Raw genomic sequence first — 18,915 nt, forward strand, 5'->3', positions numbered from 1 at the left:
AACAATGAACCAAATTTTATCTAGTGTGTAGCGTTTGTATCCAGTTAATCTTTGAAAAAAATCTTCTCTATGATTACTTTCTTTTAAGCCCGTATTTTATTTTGGTAAATCAGGGAAAACTAATGAAATATTTTATAATTCTTACGTCCGCGTTGATACACGAAATTCACAAGAAACTATGCACCAAATATTATCGAGTGTGTGAGATTTGTATCTAAGTAATCTTTAAATATAATCTTCTATGTGATTACTTTCTATTAAGCACGATTTTTATTTTTGTACCATCACGGAAAACCCGTGAAATATGTCTTAAATATCACTTCATCGCTGAGACACAAAGTTCACAAGAAACTATGGACGAAATCTTATCGAGTATCCGAGGTTCGTATATAAGTAATCTATAAATAAAGTATCCTATATGATTACTTTATATTAAGCCTATTTCCAATCTTTGTAAGGTGGCGGAAAATGCGGTAAATATGTTTTTTTAACTTTTACTTCCTCGTTACGATACGCAGTTCACAAGAAATTATTTACCAGATATTATCGAATGTGTGGAGTTTGTATCTAAGTAATACTTAAATAAAATCTTCTACACAATTACTTACTATGGAGCCCGTTTTTTTGTACCGTCAACAAAACACGGGAAATATTTCTTAATTCTTATTTCTTCGCTGAGACACGAGGTTCAGGAGAAACTATGGACAAAATATTGTTGAGTGTTAAGGGTTAGTTAGTCTTTAAATAAAATCTTCTATATGATTACTTTCTATTAAACCCGTACTTTATTTTTGTACATCAGGGAAAACTCTTGAATTTTTTTAAAATTCTTACTTCTTGGCTGAGACATAGAATTCATAAGAAACTATGGACCAATATCGAGTGTGTGAGGTTTGTATCTAGGTAATCTTTAAATATAATCATTTATATGATTACTTTCTATTAAGTCCGTTTTTTATTTTTGTACGTACATTCAGGGAAAACCCTGGAAATATTTTTAAATTCTTACTTCCTCGCTGAATCACGAAGTTCACACGAAATTATGGACCAAATCTTATCGACTGTGTAAGGGTTGTATCTAGGCAATCCATAAATAAAATCTCCTATATGACTACTTTCTCTTAAGCTCATTTTCAATTTTTGTACCATCACGGAAAACCAGGGAAATATATTTTAATTCTTACTTCTTCGCTGAGACACGAAATTCATAAGAAACTATGGACAAAATATTATCGAATGTGTGAGGTTTGTATCTAAGTAATCCTTAAATAAAATCGTCTATACGATTTCCTTGTATTAAGCCCGTTTTTGTTTTTTGTGCGGTCACAGAAAACTCGGAAAAATTTCATAATTCTTATTTCTTTGCTGAGACACGAAGTTCTCAAGAACCTATGGACAAAATGTTATCTAATGTGAGAGGTTTGTATCTAAGTAATCCTTAAATAAAATATTTTATATGATTACTTTCTATTTTGCTCGTTTTTCATTTTTGTACCTTGACTGAAAATAGTGTTGCTCACGGGACGGGACAAGTCCCGTCTCGTCTCCTGTCTCGTCTCGAAAACGAGACGAGACATGAGACGGGACAAGCCTTTTGCAATTCGAGACGGGATGACAGGGAATGCCTTTCTCGTCTCGTTTTCGAGACGAGACACGAGACGGGATTGGACGGCTTTTGAAAAGTCTCGTCTCGTCTCGAATGTCTCGAAAAAAAAAAATAAAAGCAAAAATTTAATCAGTTGCAAATAGTTGTTTGCTTGGAATAAAGTATTTCAATTAGAAACTTTGATAAGCGTGTATTAAGTCGAAATAAGACTATTCTAGAGAGAGTAATGAATGAAAACCTACACTTATTTTTAATACTCTTTCGAAACACAGCATTACTCCCCATTTTTGTTTTTCAATTCATTCCAGGTTAATAACTTTATGTTACGATAGTACTCCAGATACTAATACAATTCTGAATAACATCAAGTAAAAGGGCAGGTAGAGAAGGTGGACGGAGGGGCCAAAAGATCGTGGAATGTCTGCGTCCGAGGTTTATCTTGTAAAAATAGTCTCAGCTCTATAGGTTGGAAGGATAAACGGACCGACGGATATGGTTTATTTTTATTAATTAATTTTTACATCAAAGGGTGTACAGAAGTGATTGTTATTAGGAAGTAGGAAAAGCATTGTAGGAAACATGGCAGTACAAATTGATAAAAAATGAAAAACTAGCAAAATAGAAAGTAATTATATAAAACATTTTATTTAGGGATTACTTAGATACAAACCTCTCACATTAGATAACATTTTGTCCATAGGTTCTTGTGAACTTCGTGTCTCAGCAAAGAAATAAGAATTATGAAATTTTTCCGAGTTTTCTGTGATCGCACGAAAAACAAAAACGGGCTTAATACAAGGAAATCGTATAGACGATTTTATTTAAGGATTACTTAGATACAAACCTCACACATTCGATAATATTTTGTCCATAGTTTCTTATGAATTTCGTGTCTCAGCGAAGAAGTAAGAATTAAAATATATTTCCCTGGTTTTCCGTGATGGTACAAAAATTGAAAATGAGCTTAAGAGAAAGTAGTCATATAGGAGATTTTATTTATGGATTGCCTAGATACAACCCTTACACAGTCGATAAGATTTGGTCCATAATTTCGTGTGAACTTCGTGATTCAGCGAGGAAGCAAGAATTTAAAAATATTTCCAGGGTTTTCCCTGAATGTACGTACAAAAATAAAAAACGGACTTAATAGAAAGTAATCATATAAATGATTTTATTTAAAGGTTACCTAGATACAAACCTCACACACTCGATATTGGTCCATAGTTTCTTATGAATTCTATGTCGCAGCCAAGAAGTAAGAATTTAAAAAAAATTCCCGAGTTTTCCCTGTAGTACAAAAATAAAGTACGGGTTTAATAGAAAGTAATCATATGGAAAATTTTATTTAAAGACTAACTGGATACAAACCCTTAACACTCAACAATATTTTGTCCATAGTTTCTTCTGAACCACGTGTCTCAGCGAAGAAATAAGAATTAAGAAATATTTCCCGTGTTTTGTTGACGGTACCAAAAAACGGGCTTCATAGTAAGTAATTGTGTAGAAGATTTTATTTAAGTATTACTTAGATACAAACTCCACACATTCGATAATATCTGGTAAATAATGTCTTGTAAACTGCGTATCGTAACGAGGAAGTAAAAGTTAAAAAAACATATTTACCGCATTTTCCGCCACCTTACAAAGATTGAAAATAGGCTTAATATAAAGTAATCATATAGGATACTTTATTTATAGATTACTTATATACGAACATCGGATACTCGATAAGATTTCGTCCATAGTTTCTTGTGAACTTTGTGTCTCAGCGAAGAAGTGATATTTAAGACATATTTCACGGGTTTTCCGTGACGAAATTCACAAGAAACTATGCACCAAATATTATCGAGTGTGTGAGATTTGTATCTAAGTAATCTTTAAATATAATCTTCTATGTGATTACTTTCCATTAAGCACGATTTTTATTTTTGTACCATCACGGAAAACCCGTGAAATATGTCTTAAATATCACTTCTTCGCTGAGACACAAAGTTCACAAGAAACTATGGACGAAATCTTATCGAGTATCCGAGGTTCGTATATAAGTAATCTATAAATAAAGTATCCTATATGATTACTTTATATTAAGCCTATTTTCAATCTTTGTAAGGTGGCGGAAAATGCGGTAAATATGTTTAACTTTTACTTCCTCGTTACGATACGCAGTTCGCAAGAAATTATTTACCAGATATTATCGAATGTGTGGAGTTTGTATCTAAGAAGTAATACTTAAATAAAATCTTCTACACAATTACTTTCTATGAAGCCCGTTTTTTTGTACCGTCAACAAAACACGGGAAATATTTCTTAATTCTTATTTCTTCGCTGAGACACGAGGTTCAGAAGAAACTATGGACAAAATATTGTTGAGTGTGTAGGGTTTGTATCCAGTTAGTCTTTAAATAAAATCTTTCATATGATTACTTTCTATTAAACCCGTACTTTATTTTTGTACATCAGGGAAAACTCGGGAATTTTTTTTAAATTCTTACTTCTTGGCTGAGACATAGAATTCATAAGAAACTATGGACCAATATCGAGTGTGTGAGGTTTGTATCTAGGTAATCTTTAAATAAAAACATTTATATGATTACTTTCTATTAAGTCCTCTTTTTTATTTTTGTACGTACATTCAGGGAAAACCCTGGAAATATTTTTAAATTCTTGCTTCCTCGCTGAATCACGAAGTTCACAAGAAATTATGGACCAAATCTTATCGACTGTGTAAGGGTTGTATCTAGGCAATCCATAAATAAAATCTCCTATATGACTACTTTCTCTTAAGCTCATTTTCAATTTTTGTACCATCACGGAAAACCAGGGAAATATATTTTAATTCTTACTTCTTCGCTGAGACACGAAATTCATAAGAAACTATGGCCAAAATATTATCGAATGTGTGAGGTTTGTATCTAAGTAATCCTTAAATAAAATCGTCTATACGATTTCCTTGTATTAAGCCCGTTTTCGTTTTTTGTGCGGTCACAGAAAACTCGGAAAAATTTCATAATTCTTATTTCTTTGCTGAGACATGAAGTTCTCAAGAACCTATGGACAAAATGTTATCTAATGTGAGAGGTTTGTATCTAAGTAATCCTTAAATAAAATATTTTATATGATTACTTTCTATTTTGCTCGTTTTTCATTTTTGTACCTTGACGGAAAATAGTGTTGCTCACGGGACGGGACATGTCCCGTCTCGTCTCCTGTCTCGTCTCGAAAACGAGACGAGACATGAGACGGGACAAGCCTTTTGAAATTCGAGACGGGACGAGACGGAATGCCTTTCTCGTCTCGTTTTCGAGACGAGACACGAGACGGGATGGGACGGCTTTTGAAAAGTCTCGTCTCGTCTCGAATGTCTCGAAAAAAAAATAAAAGCAAAAATTTAATCAGTTGCAAATAGTTGTTTGCTTGGAATAAAGTATTTCAATTAGAAACTTTGATAAGCGTGTATTAAGTCGAAATAAGACTATTCTAGAGAGAGTAATGAATGAAAACTTACACTTATTTTTAATACTCTTTCGAAATACAGCATTACTCCCCATTTTTGTTTTTCAATTCATTCCAGGTTAATAACTTTATGTTACGATAGTACTCCAGATACTAATACAATTCTGAATAACATCAAGTAAAAGGGCAGGTAGAGAAGGTGGAAGGAGGGGCCAAAAGATCGTGGAATGTCTGCGTCCGAGGTTTATCTTGTAAAAATAGTCTCAGCTCTATAGGTTGGAAGGATAAACGGACCGACGGATGTGGTTTATTTTTATTAATTAATTTTTACATCAAAGGGTGTACAGAAGTGATTGTTATTAGGAAGTAGGAAAATCATTGTAGGAAACATGGCAGTACAAATTGATAAGGAGTTGTTGGGAAAGTTATTAAGGAGTCCAAGATATAAGCAAGACTAAGAGAAGGAGATAATTAGGGACAAATATTCTTGCATTATCCCACTCCGAACTGCTGAGAGCTAAAGAGGAGGAGAAAATACAGGAAATATGGAAAGAAGTAATTTGGTGATTTTCGTGTTTACATGGAACCATGACAAGATTTTACCACATGATTATTTGCACGTGTTGCGAAATTATTAGAATGTTATGGAAGTTTCGGAAATGTCTTTGTTGAGAAAATTCTTGTTGTTTCCCTCAGGCATTCTACAGGTGGTTGGATGCGATTTTTTTACGTCTGTTTGAAGATTATTTAGAATGCTTTTTTATGTATTTATTTCTTATTTAAGTTGAATACTATTCCTTGGATTGTAATAACGAAATACTGAGCCTGATATAGAATAGATTTCACATGAAGGAAGTGCACTAACTTCTGTATAATCGTCGTAGAAGGAAACTTTGTTCTATTGGGACTCCCCGATTGTACAGTGGTAGCACTTCACCTTGTAATCAAGGGGTGCCGGGTTCGATAACCGGTGAAGGAACATAGTGATTTGAATCCCATTTTAAAGTGTGGGTCCAGTTCCGATTAGCTTTTCTGTGAATCAAATGAAGGAATGTTGTAGCTGTTCTTTTTATTCTGTAAATTTAGCCTTCAAGTTTATTAGCAAAATACATGTAGTATCTACTGTCTACATTTTCAATCGTAAAATCATGTGGATTTTAAGAATGTGGATATTGTTAGGCATGCAGTAATAGTTTGTATAATTAGTGTGATCCCCATAGACAGTGGATGTTTTATGTATAATATTATTAGTGCTAATAGTAATATAACAGTAATTAGTATTAATTGTATTTTAATATCAAGGGGTAGTTTAATAAAAATATTGGCTTTGGGAGCTAATGATGATGTAATTATATCTTCCTTGATGTTTTTAGAATTATTAATTCATTAATGATTTACAAGACCATTGTTTTTATTAAACTATAAAAACTTATGTTAAGAGTATTATTTATATTATTTATTTTATTTACTAGATTTTTATGCTTTATTTCTCAACGTAGGCACTTATTAGTAACTCTATTAAGACTTGAATTTATTGTGTTATCCTTATATTTATATATAACTTATTATTTTATTAATAATCAGGAAGAAGCTTATTTTTGTTTATTATTTATTTCGTTTTGTGTATGTGAGGGGGCTCTTGGTCTATCTGTTATAGTATCAGTTACACGTACTCATGGTAATGATTATTTTAATTCTTTTGTATTATTGAAATGTTAAAATATATTTTTTATTTTATATTTTTAATCCTTTTGAGATTTAATAGTTCTTTATGAATGGTGGTCAAATTTCTATTATTTTTGGTTGTTTTTTGTTTTTATTAATAGTATGATTTGGTATCGGAGTATGGGGGGCTGGTTATTTTATTGGCTTAGATGTGATGTCTTACTCTTTAATTTTGCTTAGCATTTGAATTATTTTTTTAATAATAGTGGCTAGAAATAGTATTATATCTATTTATTTTTATCCTTGTAGATTTATATTTTTGTTAATTATTTTATTATTATTGTTAATATTAACTTTTATAAGAATATTTTTTTTTATTTTATTTGTTTTTTGAGGGATCATTAGTACCTACTTTATTTTTAATTTTAGGGTGAGGGTATCAGCCAGAACGAGTACAAGCGGGGGTATATTTACTTTTTTATACATTACTTGCTTCTTTACCTCTTTTGGTTGGTATTTTTATGTTAAATTATAAGGTGGGGGGTTTATATATATATATATATTTAGATATATTAATATTGATATATTAGAATGGTGTTTGCCTTTTTAGTAAAAATACCTATATTTTTGGTTCATTTGTGATTACCTAGGGCTCATGTTGAGGCTCCAGTTAGTGGGTCTATGATTTTGGCTGGGATTTTATTAAAGCTCGGAGGGTATGGGATTTTGCGAATTATTTCTTGTATTGAGAGATTAGCTGTTAAATATAATATTTTTTGATTTGGTATTAGCATTGTTGGAATTTGAATAATTAGTCTTGTTTGTATACGTCAAATTGATTTAAAGGCTTTGGTTGCATATTCATCTGTAGCACATATAGGTCTTGTTTTGATGGGGATTATAACTATAGGGGCATGTAGTCTTACTTTAATAGTAGCACATGGTCTTTGTTCTTCTGGAATATTTTGTCTAGTAAATATTACTTATGAACGATTAGGTAGTCGTAGTATATTAATTAATAGGGGGATAATTAGTTATATTCCTAGATTATCTTTATGATGATTTATATTGAGAATTACTAATATAGCTGCCCCCCTTCTATTAATCTGTTGGGTGAAATTAGTCTATTAAATAGAATTATTGGGTGATCCTACTTTAGTTTTGTAGGTGTTGCATTACTCTCCTTTTTAAGTGCTGGTTATACTTTATATTTATATTCTTACACTCAACATGGAATATACTACTCTGGTGTATTTTCTTGCTGAAGAAGTAACATTCGTGAATATTTATTATTATTTTGTCATTTATTTCCATTAAATTTTTTAATTGTTTTTTGTTCTCCAATATTTCATTGAATTTAAATTATTTAAGTAGTTTAAGTAGAATAGTAAGTTGTGGACTTACTGGTAGCTAAAAAGTTCTTAGATCAATGTTTTTTAATTTTTTTATTACAAGTATAGTATCAATTATTTTATAAATTGTAGAATAATTTTATTATTATTAGGGATAATATTTTTAATTAGGGATATTACAATTTTTATTGAGTGAAATATTGTTAATTTGAATAGTTCTAGTATTATCATAACAATATTATTTGATTGAATATCTTTAATTTTTATAGGATTAGTTATATATATCTCTTCTATGGTTATTAATTATAGAGGTTCTTATATAGAAGGGGATTATAATATAAATCGATTTATTATTTTAGTTTTATTATTTGTCGGGTCTATAATGTTTTTAATTATTTCTCCTAATATTATTAGAATTATTTTAGGATGGGATGGTCTAGGACTAGTTTCTTACTGCCTAGTAATTTATTATCAGAATGTTCGTTCCTATTCTGCTGGAATATTAATTGCTTTGTCTAACCGAATTGGTGATGTATTTATTTTATTATCTATTGCTTGAATATTAAATTATGGTAGCTGAAATTATATCTATTATTTATGATTAGTTTCTGACTTTGATATAATATTAATTACTAGATTTATTATTATTGCTGGGATAACAAAGAGTGCACAAATTCCATTTTCTGCATGATTGCCGGCAGCTATGGCTGCACCCACCCCAGTTTCTGCATTAGTTCATTCTTCTACTTTGGTTACTGCTGGAGTTTATTTATTAATTCGTTTTGGAGATATACTGATATATATACTGTTTTTGGTAGGATACTCTTATTACTGTCAGGGTTAACTATATTTATAGCTGGGGTTGGTGCTAATTTTGTATGGGGGGTCTAATTAATAAAATACCAATAACTATTTCTTGTATAATAATTTCTAGTCTTGCCTTATGTGGAATACCGTTTTTGGCTGGGTTTTATTCTAAGGATTTAATTTTGGAAATATTAAGTATATCTTCTTTTAATTTAGTAATATTTGTTTTATTATGAGTTTCTACGGGTATAACTATAGCCTATAGTTTTCGATTAAATTATTATTTAGTTGGTAAATCTTATAGAGGTATATCATTTCAATTCTTTTCAGATGATGGGGGATGAGGCATATTTAAAGGTATGTTAGGCCTATTATTCTTATCTATTGTAGGTGGTTCTGGGTTAATATGATTAATATTTCCTTCTGTTTTTGTTATTATTATCCCACTTAGTTTGAAAATAGGGGCAATTATATGTATTTTATTGGGAGGGTGAATTGGGTATAATATTACATCTTTCTTGTTCGAAATTTATCCATTTTTTAATAATAAAATAATATATTATTTATTAGGGGGGATATGATTTTTACCTTATTTATCCTCTGGTGGATTAATTGGTAGTTCATTTATTACTGGAGGTCTATATATTAAGGCTGTTGATTATGGATGAAGTGAACTTATGGGGGGACAGGGAGTCTATAAATATATAAGGAGTGGTTCTTTAAATATCCAATTAATACATTCTAATTATTTTAATATTTATTTTATATTTTCATTTTTAATAGTAATTTTATTAATAATTTATATGTGTTTATATAGCTTATAATAAAGCATAATATTGAAGTTATTAGGAAGGATAAAATAATTCTATAGGCATTTCTTGAACTTATTTAAAGTTCAGCTTTATCATGAAAAGATAATGTAATTTTATACTAAAGAAATAGTGTGAGAGTATTAATGGAGTTTCACCACTAAAGATGGAAGTTAGCAGCCCCCACTTAATAATATACCCCTTAACTGAGGAGATAATCCTAATTTTATTATTAACATTAATATGCCGCCTTCCTTTGGCTTCAGTCAAATAAGCAAGGGTAATATATACCAATTTATTCAGGTCGAAGCTGATTGCTTTTGCTTCTTGCTCAATAAAGTAAATTGAACTATTCAATACCTTTTGAATGCAACTCAAATATTATTATTAACTATTACTCTAGCATGCTCATTCTAGTGATCCTTGGGTTCATTCATGATATAAACCTAAAAGCAAGATTAATAGGAATAGGAGTCTAACACATATTCAATATATTAGTTTTGAATTAGTAATAATAACTGTCATTGGTAATAGTAATACAATTTCTACATCAAAAATTAGAAAAATTACTGCAATTAGAAAGAATTGTATAGAGAATGGAATTCGTGCTGAGGATTTTGGGTCAAATCCACACTCAAACGGTGATCTTTTTTCTCGGTCTGTAATTATTTTTTTTGATAGTAATGTGGATAATATTATTACAATTGAGGTAATTATTATAATTAATAATGAGGTACTTATGATTATATTAATTATTTACTTTATTTTATTATAATCTTTTTAATTGGAAGTTAAGCGTACTTTAAATATACTAAGTAAATTATCTACCTCATCAGTAAATTGAAATATAAAGGAATAATCATACTACATCTACGAAATGTCAATATCAGGCTGCTGCTTCAAATCCGAAGTGATGTGTTGGTGAAAAATGGCATAAGATGTGTCGAGCTAAACATACCCCTAGGAATGTTGATCCAATAATAACATGTAACCCATGAAATCCTGTTGCTATAAAGAATGTGGATCCATATACTGCATCAGCGATAGTAAAGGGGGATTCATAATATTCATATGCCTGAAGAATAGTAAAATATATTCCTAATATTAGTGTTAATATAAGGGCTTGCGTTGTATGTGAGTGGTTTTTTTCTAATAACCCATGATGGGCTCATGTTACTGTTACTCCTGAGGCTAGTAAAATTGCTGTATTTAATAAAGGTACTTGTATTGGGTTAAATGGAGTAATTCCCCTTGGTGGTCATAATATCCCCAGTTCAATTGTTGGGGATAATCTTCTATGGAAAAATGCTCAAAAGAAGGATACAAAAAATAATACCTCTGAGATAATAAATAGAATTATGCCCCATCGTAGTCCTATTATAACTTGATTTGTATGTAATCCTTGATATGTTCCCTCTCGTGAAATATCTCGTCATCATTGAATTATTGTAAGAAGTATAGTTGTTATTCCTATTGATAATAGAATTATATTTTGTTGGTGAAATCATCTAATTATCCCTGTTGTTAATATTATTGCTCTAATAGCTCCTGTTGCTGGTCATGGGCTTTGATCTACTAGGTGATATGGGTGGTTTTGGTTTGCTGACATTGTTTATTTTGATTCTCTAGAATAAATAGCAATTAATAAGGCAAATACATAAGATTGGATAAATGCTACGGCTGTTTCTATAATAATTAATATAATTTGTGCTAAAATTAATATTGAAAGTCCAATAATTTCTAATATTGTTCCTGTATTTCCAATTATTGATATTATTAAATGTCCAACTATTATGTTTGCTGCTAGTCGCACTGATAGAGTTATTGGACGAATTAGATTTCTAATTATTTCAATACCTACTATAATTGGTATTAATAGTGCTGGCACACCTTCCGGTACTAGGTGTGCTAATATATGTTTTGTATTATTGATTCACCCAAATAATATAAATGATAATCATATTGGTAGGGCCAGGGTTAGGGTAAATACTAAGTGACTTGATCTAGTAAATACATAGGGTAGTAATCCTATTGAATTATTAAATAAGATTATTGAAAATATACTAATAAATATTAGGGTTCTTCCCTGGTGACTAATTATCCCTAAAAATGTTTTAAATTCTTCATGTAACTTTATTATTATTATGTTATATAATATAGAGGTTCGTGATTGTATTAATCAAAATGGGGCTGGGATTATTAATAATCCCAGGAATGTTCTAATTCAATTTAGTGATATATTTATAATTGATGATGTTGGATCGAATGATGAAAATAATCTTGTTATCATTTTCAGTATTTAATTTTTGGTTTTATTTTCTATTTTAAAGTTGTTACTATTTAATAATTTATTATAATTATAATAATTGATGATTATAAATAGAAAATAAATTGATATAAATATTATAAATAGAATAATTCAATTTAATGGGTATATTTGTGGAATAAAAAAGTATCTATAAAGATAATTTAGGTTTGACATTCCTATGTTATAGATTAACTAACTCTTTTCATTAGAAGTAGTTGTTATATTACTATTTTGTGGTTTAAGAGACCATTACTTACTTTTCAGTCATCTAATGATTCTTGTATAATTTTTATTAGTCAATTAATAAAAGATTTGTGAGTTGTAGTTTCAACAATAATTGGTATGAATCTATGATTAGAACCACAAATTTCTGAACATTGTCCGAAAAATAAGCCAATTCGACTAATATTTACTCCTGCCTGGTTAAGTCGTCCTGGGGTGGCATCTATTTTAATCCCTATGGATGGTATGGCTCATGAGTGTAATACATCTGCAGATGTAGTTAGTACTCGGATATCTATGTTAATTGGTAATACTGTTCGATTATCTACATCTAATAATCGAAATGAGTCTATAGATATTTCATTTGTTGGGGATATATATGAGTCAAATTCTGCCCTTATAAAATCGGAGTATTCATAACTTCAATATCATTGATGTCCAATAGTTTTAAGGGTCAATGAAGGTTGATTAATTTCATCTAATAAGTATAATAAACGTAGAGAGGGTAGGGCAATAAAAACTAGGGTAATTGCTGGTATAATTGTTCATATTGTTTCTAATGTTTGTCCTTCTAAAAGTATTCGGTTTGTTAATTTGTTATTAAATAATGATGCTATTAAGTATCCTACTAATACTGTAATTATAATTAAAATTAATATTGTGTGGTCATGGAAAAATATTATTTGTTCTATTAATGGGGAGGATCTATCTTGTAATCCTACTTGATTTCAGGTTGCCACTTTTAAGTAAGGGATATTCCTTATAATTGAAGCTCAAATTCAATGCACTTCTCTGCCACCTTAAAAATTAGTTGTTAGTAAGTAGTATTGGGAGTTCTGAATATGTATGTTCAGAGGGAGGTGACATTTGATACCATTCAATTGATGATGCTTGTAGTAGATTAAATAATGTTGGTCGGGCACTTGTATGTTATCACAGGATAAAAAAAATCAGACAAAGATTACAGTTACTCACGATTCAAGAAATATTCTGACCCTGGCATTACTTACTCTTACTCTACCACTCCAACGTATGTCTGTGCTAAACAATTACAGGCACCTATGGGGTTCGTGGGAAGATGTTCTTCGATTTTGATGTGTTCGAGAAAGAGCGAACCTGTATCCAATGATTGAAGCGTGGCAAATCCTAAATAGCGTTATTTTACGTGCCCGCGATATGTTTTGATTCGAATTTTAAGTGTAATTTGCATTTTAAGGTTCATGTTCAATACATTTCGAAATAATATATCCTCATTAACTTCAAGAGTATCGAAGAAATTCCCTTTGTTAAGGTTTCCTCAGACTCATCATCTCGAAATTCAAGTCCCTGAATAGTAAGAAACCGCGATGAATCCACAACAACTGACATTTAGTGCCGAGTTTTTTCGATCACCTTTGGTCCCAGGTTCGATACCCAGTGGAGGCACTTTAAGCTAAGTCCCGATTGACTTTTCTGTGCATAAAATGGACTTAAAACACAAAATCAACCAACCAATCAAATCTTGAATCAACTTTGAATGTAGTTTAATAATTAGCGTTGTCACTAACGACCACGATTAGAATAATTTGCGCGTACTACAGATGATGTCTTGTGGTCCTGAAAATATTCGTGATGTTTTAAAACCATCCACATTCAACACTTTTTCCCAGTTCTTAAAACTTTTTAAAACTTAGGTTAATCTCGACGATTATAGGACATAAATGAATGAGAAATCACCTATGCCCAGGTCGGCGCTCGAATCTTGAACGAAAGTCACATACACATAGCTATATATATATATACTAAACAAATTAATATTTGTTAATCAAGTTGGTATTATAAACAGGAAAGTGATATCATGCAGAATACACCACTTTGAAAAGGTGAAAATCGTCATATACTTATAAATGAACTCTCTTTATTATTTGATATTTAATTAACTTCAGTTGGAGGGCCCGGGAGAGGGCGAAGTGGCGCCCCCCTGCCTCCTCTGGCGTCGTCACTGCTTCCAATCCTCTAATAACTTCGCTGCTGATAGCCTCACCTTCGAAATGGAAGCTTGTGTGTCGGCGAATAATACAAAGAACTTGTGTTCACTGTCCCTCTTGCATTCAAAGTTTGCCGTTTTCCTTTTCAGCTTTTCCTGCAAAACTTCCTGTCAGCAAGCAAAGCAAATTACAGAATTTTTATTGCCCCACCCTTGCATCAACTTTCATTCCTACTTTAGGCCTGGATTTATGGCACTTACCCGCTACTGCAGGTTTGCCCCCTGAAGGAACGGTGTCCATTGTTCAAAGCAAAACCTCTGTCAGTGGGAAGCGGCGAAAAATAGTCTCGGAAAACGCCCTGGCCGTAAACAGACTCCCGCCACCCTAACATTGCTGTCAGCTTCCCTCTGAAGTTTGATAAAACTACTTTGTGAAAATTGTTTAGTAACGATTGAAAATGTAGACAGTAGACACTACATGTATTTTGCTAATAAACTTGAAGGCTAAATTTACAGAATAAAAAGAACAGCTACAACTTTCCTTCATTTGATTCACAGAAAAGCTAATCGGAACTGGCCCCTCACTTTAAAATGGGATTCAAATCACTATGTTCCTTCACCGGTTATCGAACCCGGCACCCCTTGATTACAAGGTGAAGTGCTACCACTGTACCATCGGGGAGTCCCAATAGAACAAAGTTTCCTTCTACGACGATTATACAGAAGTTAGTGCACTTCCTTCACGTGAAATCTATTCTATATCAGGCTCAGTATTTCGTAATTACAATCCAAGGAATAGTATTCAACTTAAATAAGAAATAAATACATAAAAAAGCATTCTAAATAATCTTCAAACAGACGTAAAAAAATCGAATCCAACCACCTGTAGAATGCCTGAGGGAAACAACAAGGATTTTCTCAACAAAGACATTTCCGAAACTTCCATAACATTCTAATAATTTCGCAACACGTGCAAATAATCATGTGGTAAAATCTTGTCATGGTTCCATGTAAACACTAAAATCACCAAATTACTTCTTTCCATATTTCCTGTATTTTCTCCTCCTCTTTAGCTCTCAGAAGTTCGGAGTGGGATAATGCAAGATTATTTGTCCTTAATTATCTCCTTCTCTTAGTCTTGCTTATATCTTGGACTCCTTAATAACTTTAACAACAACTCCTTATCAATTTGTACTGCCATGTTTCCTACAATGCTTTTCCTACTTCCTAATAACAATCACTTCTGTACACCCTTTGATGTAAAAATTAATTAATAAAAATAAACCATATCCGTCGGTCCGTTTATCCTTCCAACCCATGGAGCTGAGACTATTTTTACAAGATAAACCTCGGACGCAGACATTCCACGATCTTTTGGCCCCTCCTTCCACCTTCTCTACCTGCCCTTTTACTTGATGTTATTCAGAATTGTATTAGTATAAGGAGTACTATCGTAACATAATGTTATTAACCTGGAATGAATTGAAAAACAAAAATGGGGAGTAATGCTGTGTTTCGAAAGAGTATTAAAAATAAGTTTAGGTTTTCATTCATTACTCTCTCTAGAATAGTCTTATTTCGACTTAATACACGCTTATCAAAGTTTCTAATTGAAATCCTTTATTCCAAGCAAACAACTATTTGCAACTGATAAAATTTTTGCTCTTATTTTTTTTTCGAGACATTCGAGACGAGACGAGACTTTACAAAAGCCGTCCTGTCCCGTCTCGTATCTCGTCTCGAAAACGAGACGAGAAAGGCATTCCGTCTGGTCCCGTCTCGAATTTCAAAAGGCTTGTCCCGTCTCATGTCTCGTCTCCTTTTCGAGACGAGACAGGAGACGAGACGGGACATGTCCCGTCCCATGAGCAACACTATTTTCCGTCAAGGTACAAAAATGAAAAACGAGCAAAATAGAAAGTAATCATATAAAATATTTTATTTAAGGATTACTTAGATACAAACCTCTCACATTAGATAATATTTTGTCCATAGGTTCTTGAGAACTTCGTGTCTCAGCAAAGAAATAAGAATTATGAAATTTTTCCGAGTTTTCTGTGACCGCACAAAAAACAAAAACGGGCTTAATACAAGGAAATCGTATAGACGATTTTATTTAAGGATTACTTAGATACAAACCTCACACATTCGATAATATTTTGTCCATAGTTTCTTATGAATTTCGTGTCTCAGCGAAGAAGTAAGAATTAAAATATATTTCCCTGGTTTTCCGTGATGGTACAAAAATTGAAAATGAGCTTAAGAGAAAGTAGTCATATAGGAGATTTTATTTATGGATTGCCTAGATACAAGGTGGCCGCGGTGGCTCAGTCGGTAACGCGTCTGACTACCATGCTCAAGGTCCCGGGTTCGATCCCCGGCCGGTTCAAATCCGGGAACTTTTCTAAGGTTGGAAGCGGCCCCGGCGCCCACCCAGCGTCGAATAACATGGGTACCTGGGGGAAACCCTGGGGGGTAAAGGCGGTCAAGGGCGTGATGCTGATCACATCACCCCCACTCACGACCGGATCAAGAAAGTGTGGGGCGTTACCCCCACACCCCCTATACGCCTTCATGGCGTGGTGCTATGCACAGGGGAGCACTTTACCTTTTTTTTTTGCCTAGATACAACCCTTACACAGTCGATAAGATTTGGTCCATAATTTCTTGTGAACTTCGTGATTCAGCGAGGAAGTAAGAATTTAAAAATATTTCCAGGGTTTTCCCTGAATGTACGTACAAAAATAAAAAACGGACTTAATAGAAAGTAATCATATAAATGATTTTATTTAAAGATTACCTAGATACAAACCTCACACACTCGATATTGGTCCATAGTTTCTTATGAATTCTATGTCTCAGCCAAGAAGTAAGAATTTAAAAAAATTTCCCTAGTTTTCCCTGTAGTACAAAAATAAAGTACGGGTTTAATAGAAAGTAATCATATAGAAGATTTTATTTAAAGACTAACTGGATACAAACCCTACACACTCAACAATATTTTGTCCATAGTTTCTTCTGAACCTCGTGTCTCAGCGAAGAAATAAGAATTAAGAAATATTTCCCGTGTTTTTTTGACGGTACAAAAAAACGGGCTTCATAGTAAGTAATTGTGTAGAAGATTTTATTTAAGTATTACTTAGATACAAACTCCACACATTCGATAATATCTGGTAAATAATTTCTTGTGAACTGCGTATCGTAACGAGGAAGTAAAAGTTAAAAAAACATATTTACCGCATTTTCCGCAACCTTACAAAGATTGAAAATAGGCTTAATATAAAGTAATCATATAGGATACTTTATTTATAGATTACTTATATTCGAACCTCGGATACTCGATAAGATTTCGTCCATAGTTTCTTGTGAACTTTGTGTCTCAGCGAAGAAGTGATATTTAAGACATATTTCACGGGTTTTCCGTGATGGTACAAAAATAAAAATCGTGCTTAATAGAAAGTAATCACATAGAAGATTATATTTAAAGATTACTTAGATACAAATCTCTCACACTCGATAATATTTGGTGCATAGTTTCTTGTGAATTTCGTGTATCAACGCGGACGTAAGAATTATAATTTCCCTAGTTTTCCCTGATTTACCAAAATAAAATACGGGCTTAAAAGAAAGTAATCATAGAGAAGATTTTATTCAAAGATTAACTGGATACAAACCCTACACACTAGATAAAATTTGGTTCATAGTTTCTTGTGAAATTCGTGTTTCAGCGAGGAAGTAAGAACAAAAATATATTTCCCGGGTATTCCTTGATGGTACAAAAATTAAAAATGTTCTGAATTGAGACTAACCATATAGGAGATATTATATAATAATTCCTCGATACAAATCTCACACATTCGATAATGTGTTTCTTATGAATTCTATGTCTCAGCCAAGAAGTAAGAATTTAAAAAAAATTCCCGAGTTTTCCCTGATGTACAAAAATAAAGTACGGGTTTAATAGAAAGTAATCATATAGAAGATTTTATTTAAAGACTAACTGGATACAAACCCTACACACTCAACAATATTTTGTCCATAGTTTCTTGTGAACTTTGTATCTGAGCGAGGACGTAAGAATTATAAAATATTTCCCTGAATTTATCTAACGGAACAAAAATAAAAAAACTGGCTCAATAGAAATTAATCACATAGAAGATTTTATTTATAAATTACCTCGTTACAGGTCATACACACTCGATAAGATATGGTCCAGTTTCTTAATATTTTCAAAGAATAAGTAAGAATTGATAAATATTTCAAGGATTTTCCCTGGTGGTACAAAAATAAAAAAACGGACTTAGATGATTTTATTTAAAAATTCGCTAGATACAAACCTTACATAATCGATAAGATTTCGTCCATAGTTTCATTTGAACTTCGTGTCTCAGCGAAGAAGTTAGAACTAAAATATATTTCCCGGGTTTTCCGTGATGGTCCAAAATCGAAAATAAGCTTAAGAGAAAATAATCATGTAGGAGATTTTATTTAAAGTTTGCTTAGATACAAACTTCACACAGTCGATAGGATTTCATCCAAAAATTTCTTTTGAACTTCGAGCCTCAGCCAAGAAGTAAAGGTTTAAATATATTTCCGGGTTTTCCGTGACGGTACAAGAAAACGGGCTTAATAAAAAGTAATCATATAGAAGATTTTATTTATAGATTACCTAGTTACAGGCCCTTTTCTTATAAATTTCGTGTCTCAGGGAAGAGGTAACAATTGAA

General features: G+C 31.9%; 3 pseudogenes; 2 read left to right on the plus strand and 1 right to left on the minus strand.

Annotated features, from left to right (window-relative positions):
- The window catches only part of LOC145982406 (NADH-ubiquinone oxidoreductase chain 4 pseudogene), a 58,141-nt pseudogene extending 45,823 nt beyond the window's left edge, over positions 1-12,318 (plus strand).
- Positions 8,154-8,967, plus strand: LOC145982378 (NADH-ubiquinone oxidoreductase chain 5-like; annotated as a pseudogene).
- LOC145982428 (cytochrome c oxidase subunit 3 pseudogene) lies at positions 10,525-11,301 on the minus strand (annotated as a pseudogene).
- Positions 12,319-18,915: the final 6,597 nt, after the last annotated feature.

This window comes from Lepisma saccharinum, unplaced genomic scaffold (assembly GCF_977018435.1).
Source record: "Lepisma saccharinum unplaced genomic scaffold, izLepSacc3.1 HAP1_SCAFFOLD_162, whole genome shotgun sequence".
Classification (NCBI taxonomy): Eukaryota; Metazoa; Arthropoda; class Insecta; order Zygentoma; family Lepismatidae; genus Lepisma; species Lepisma saccharinum.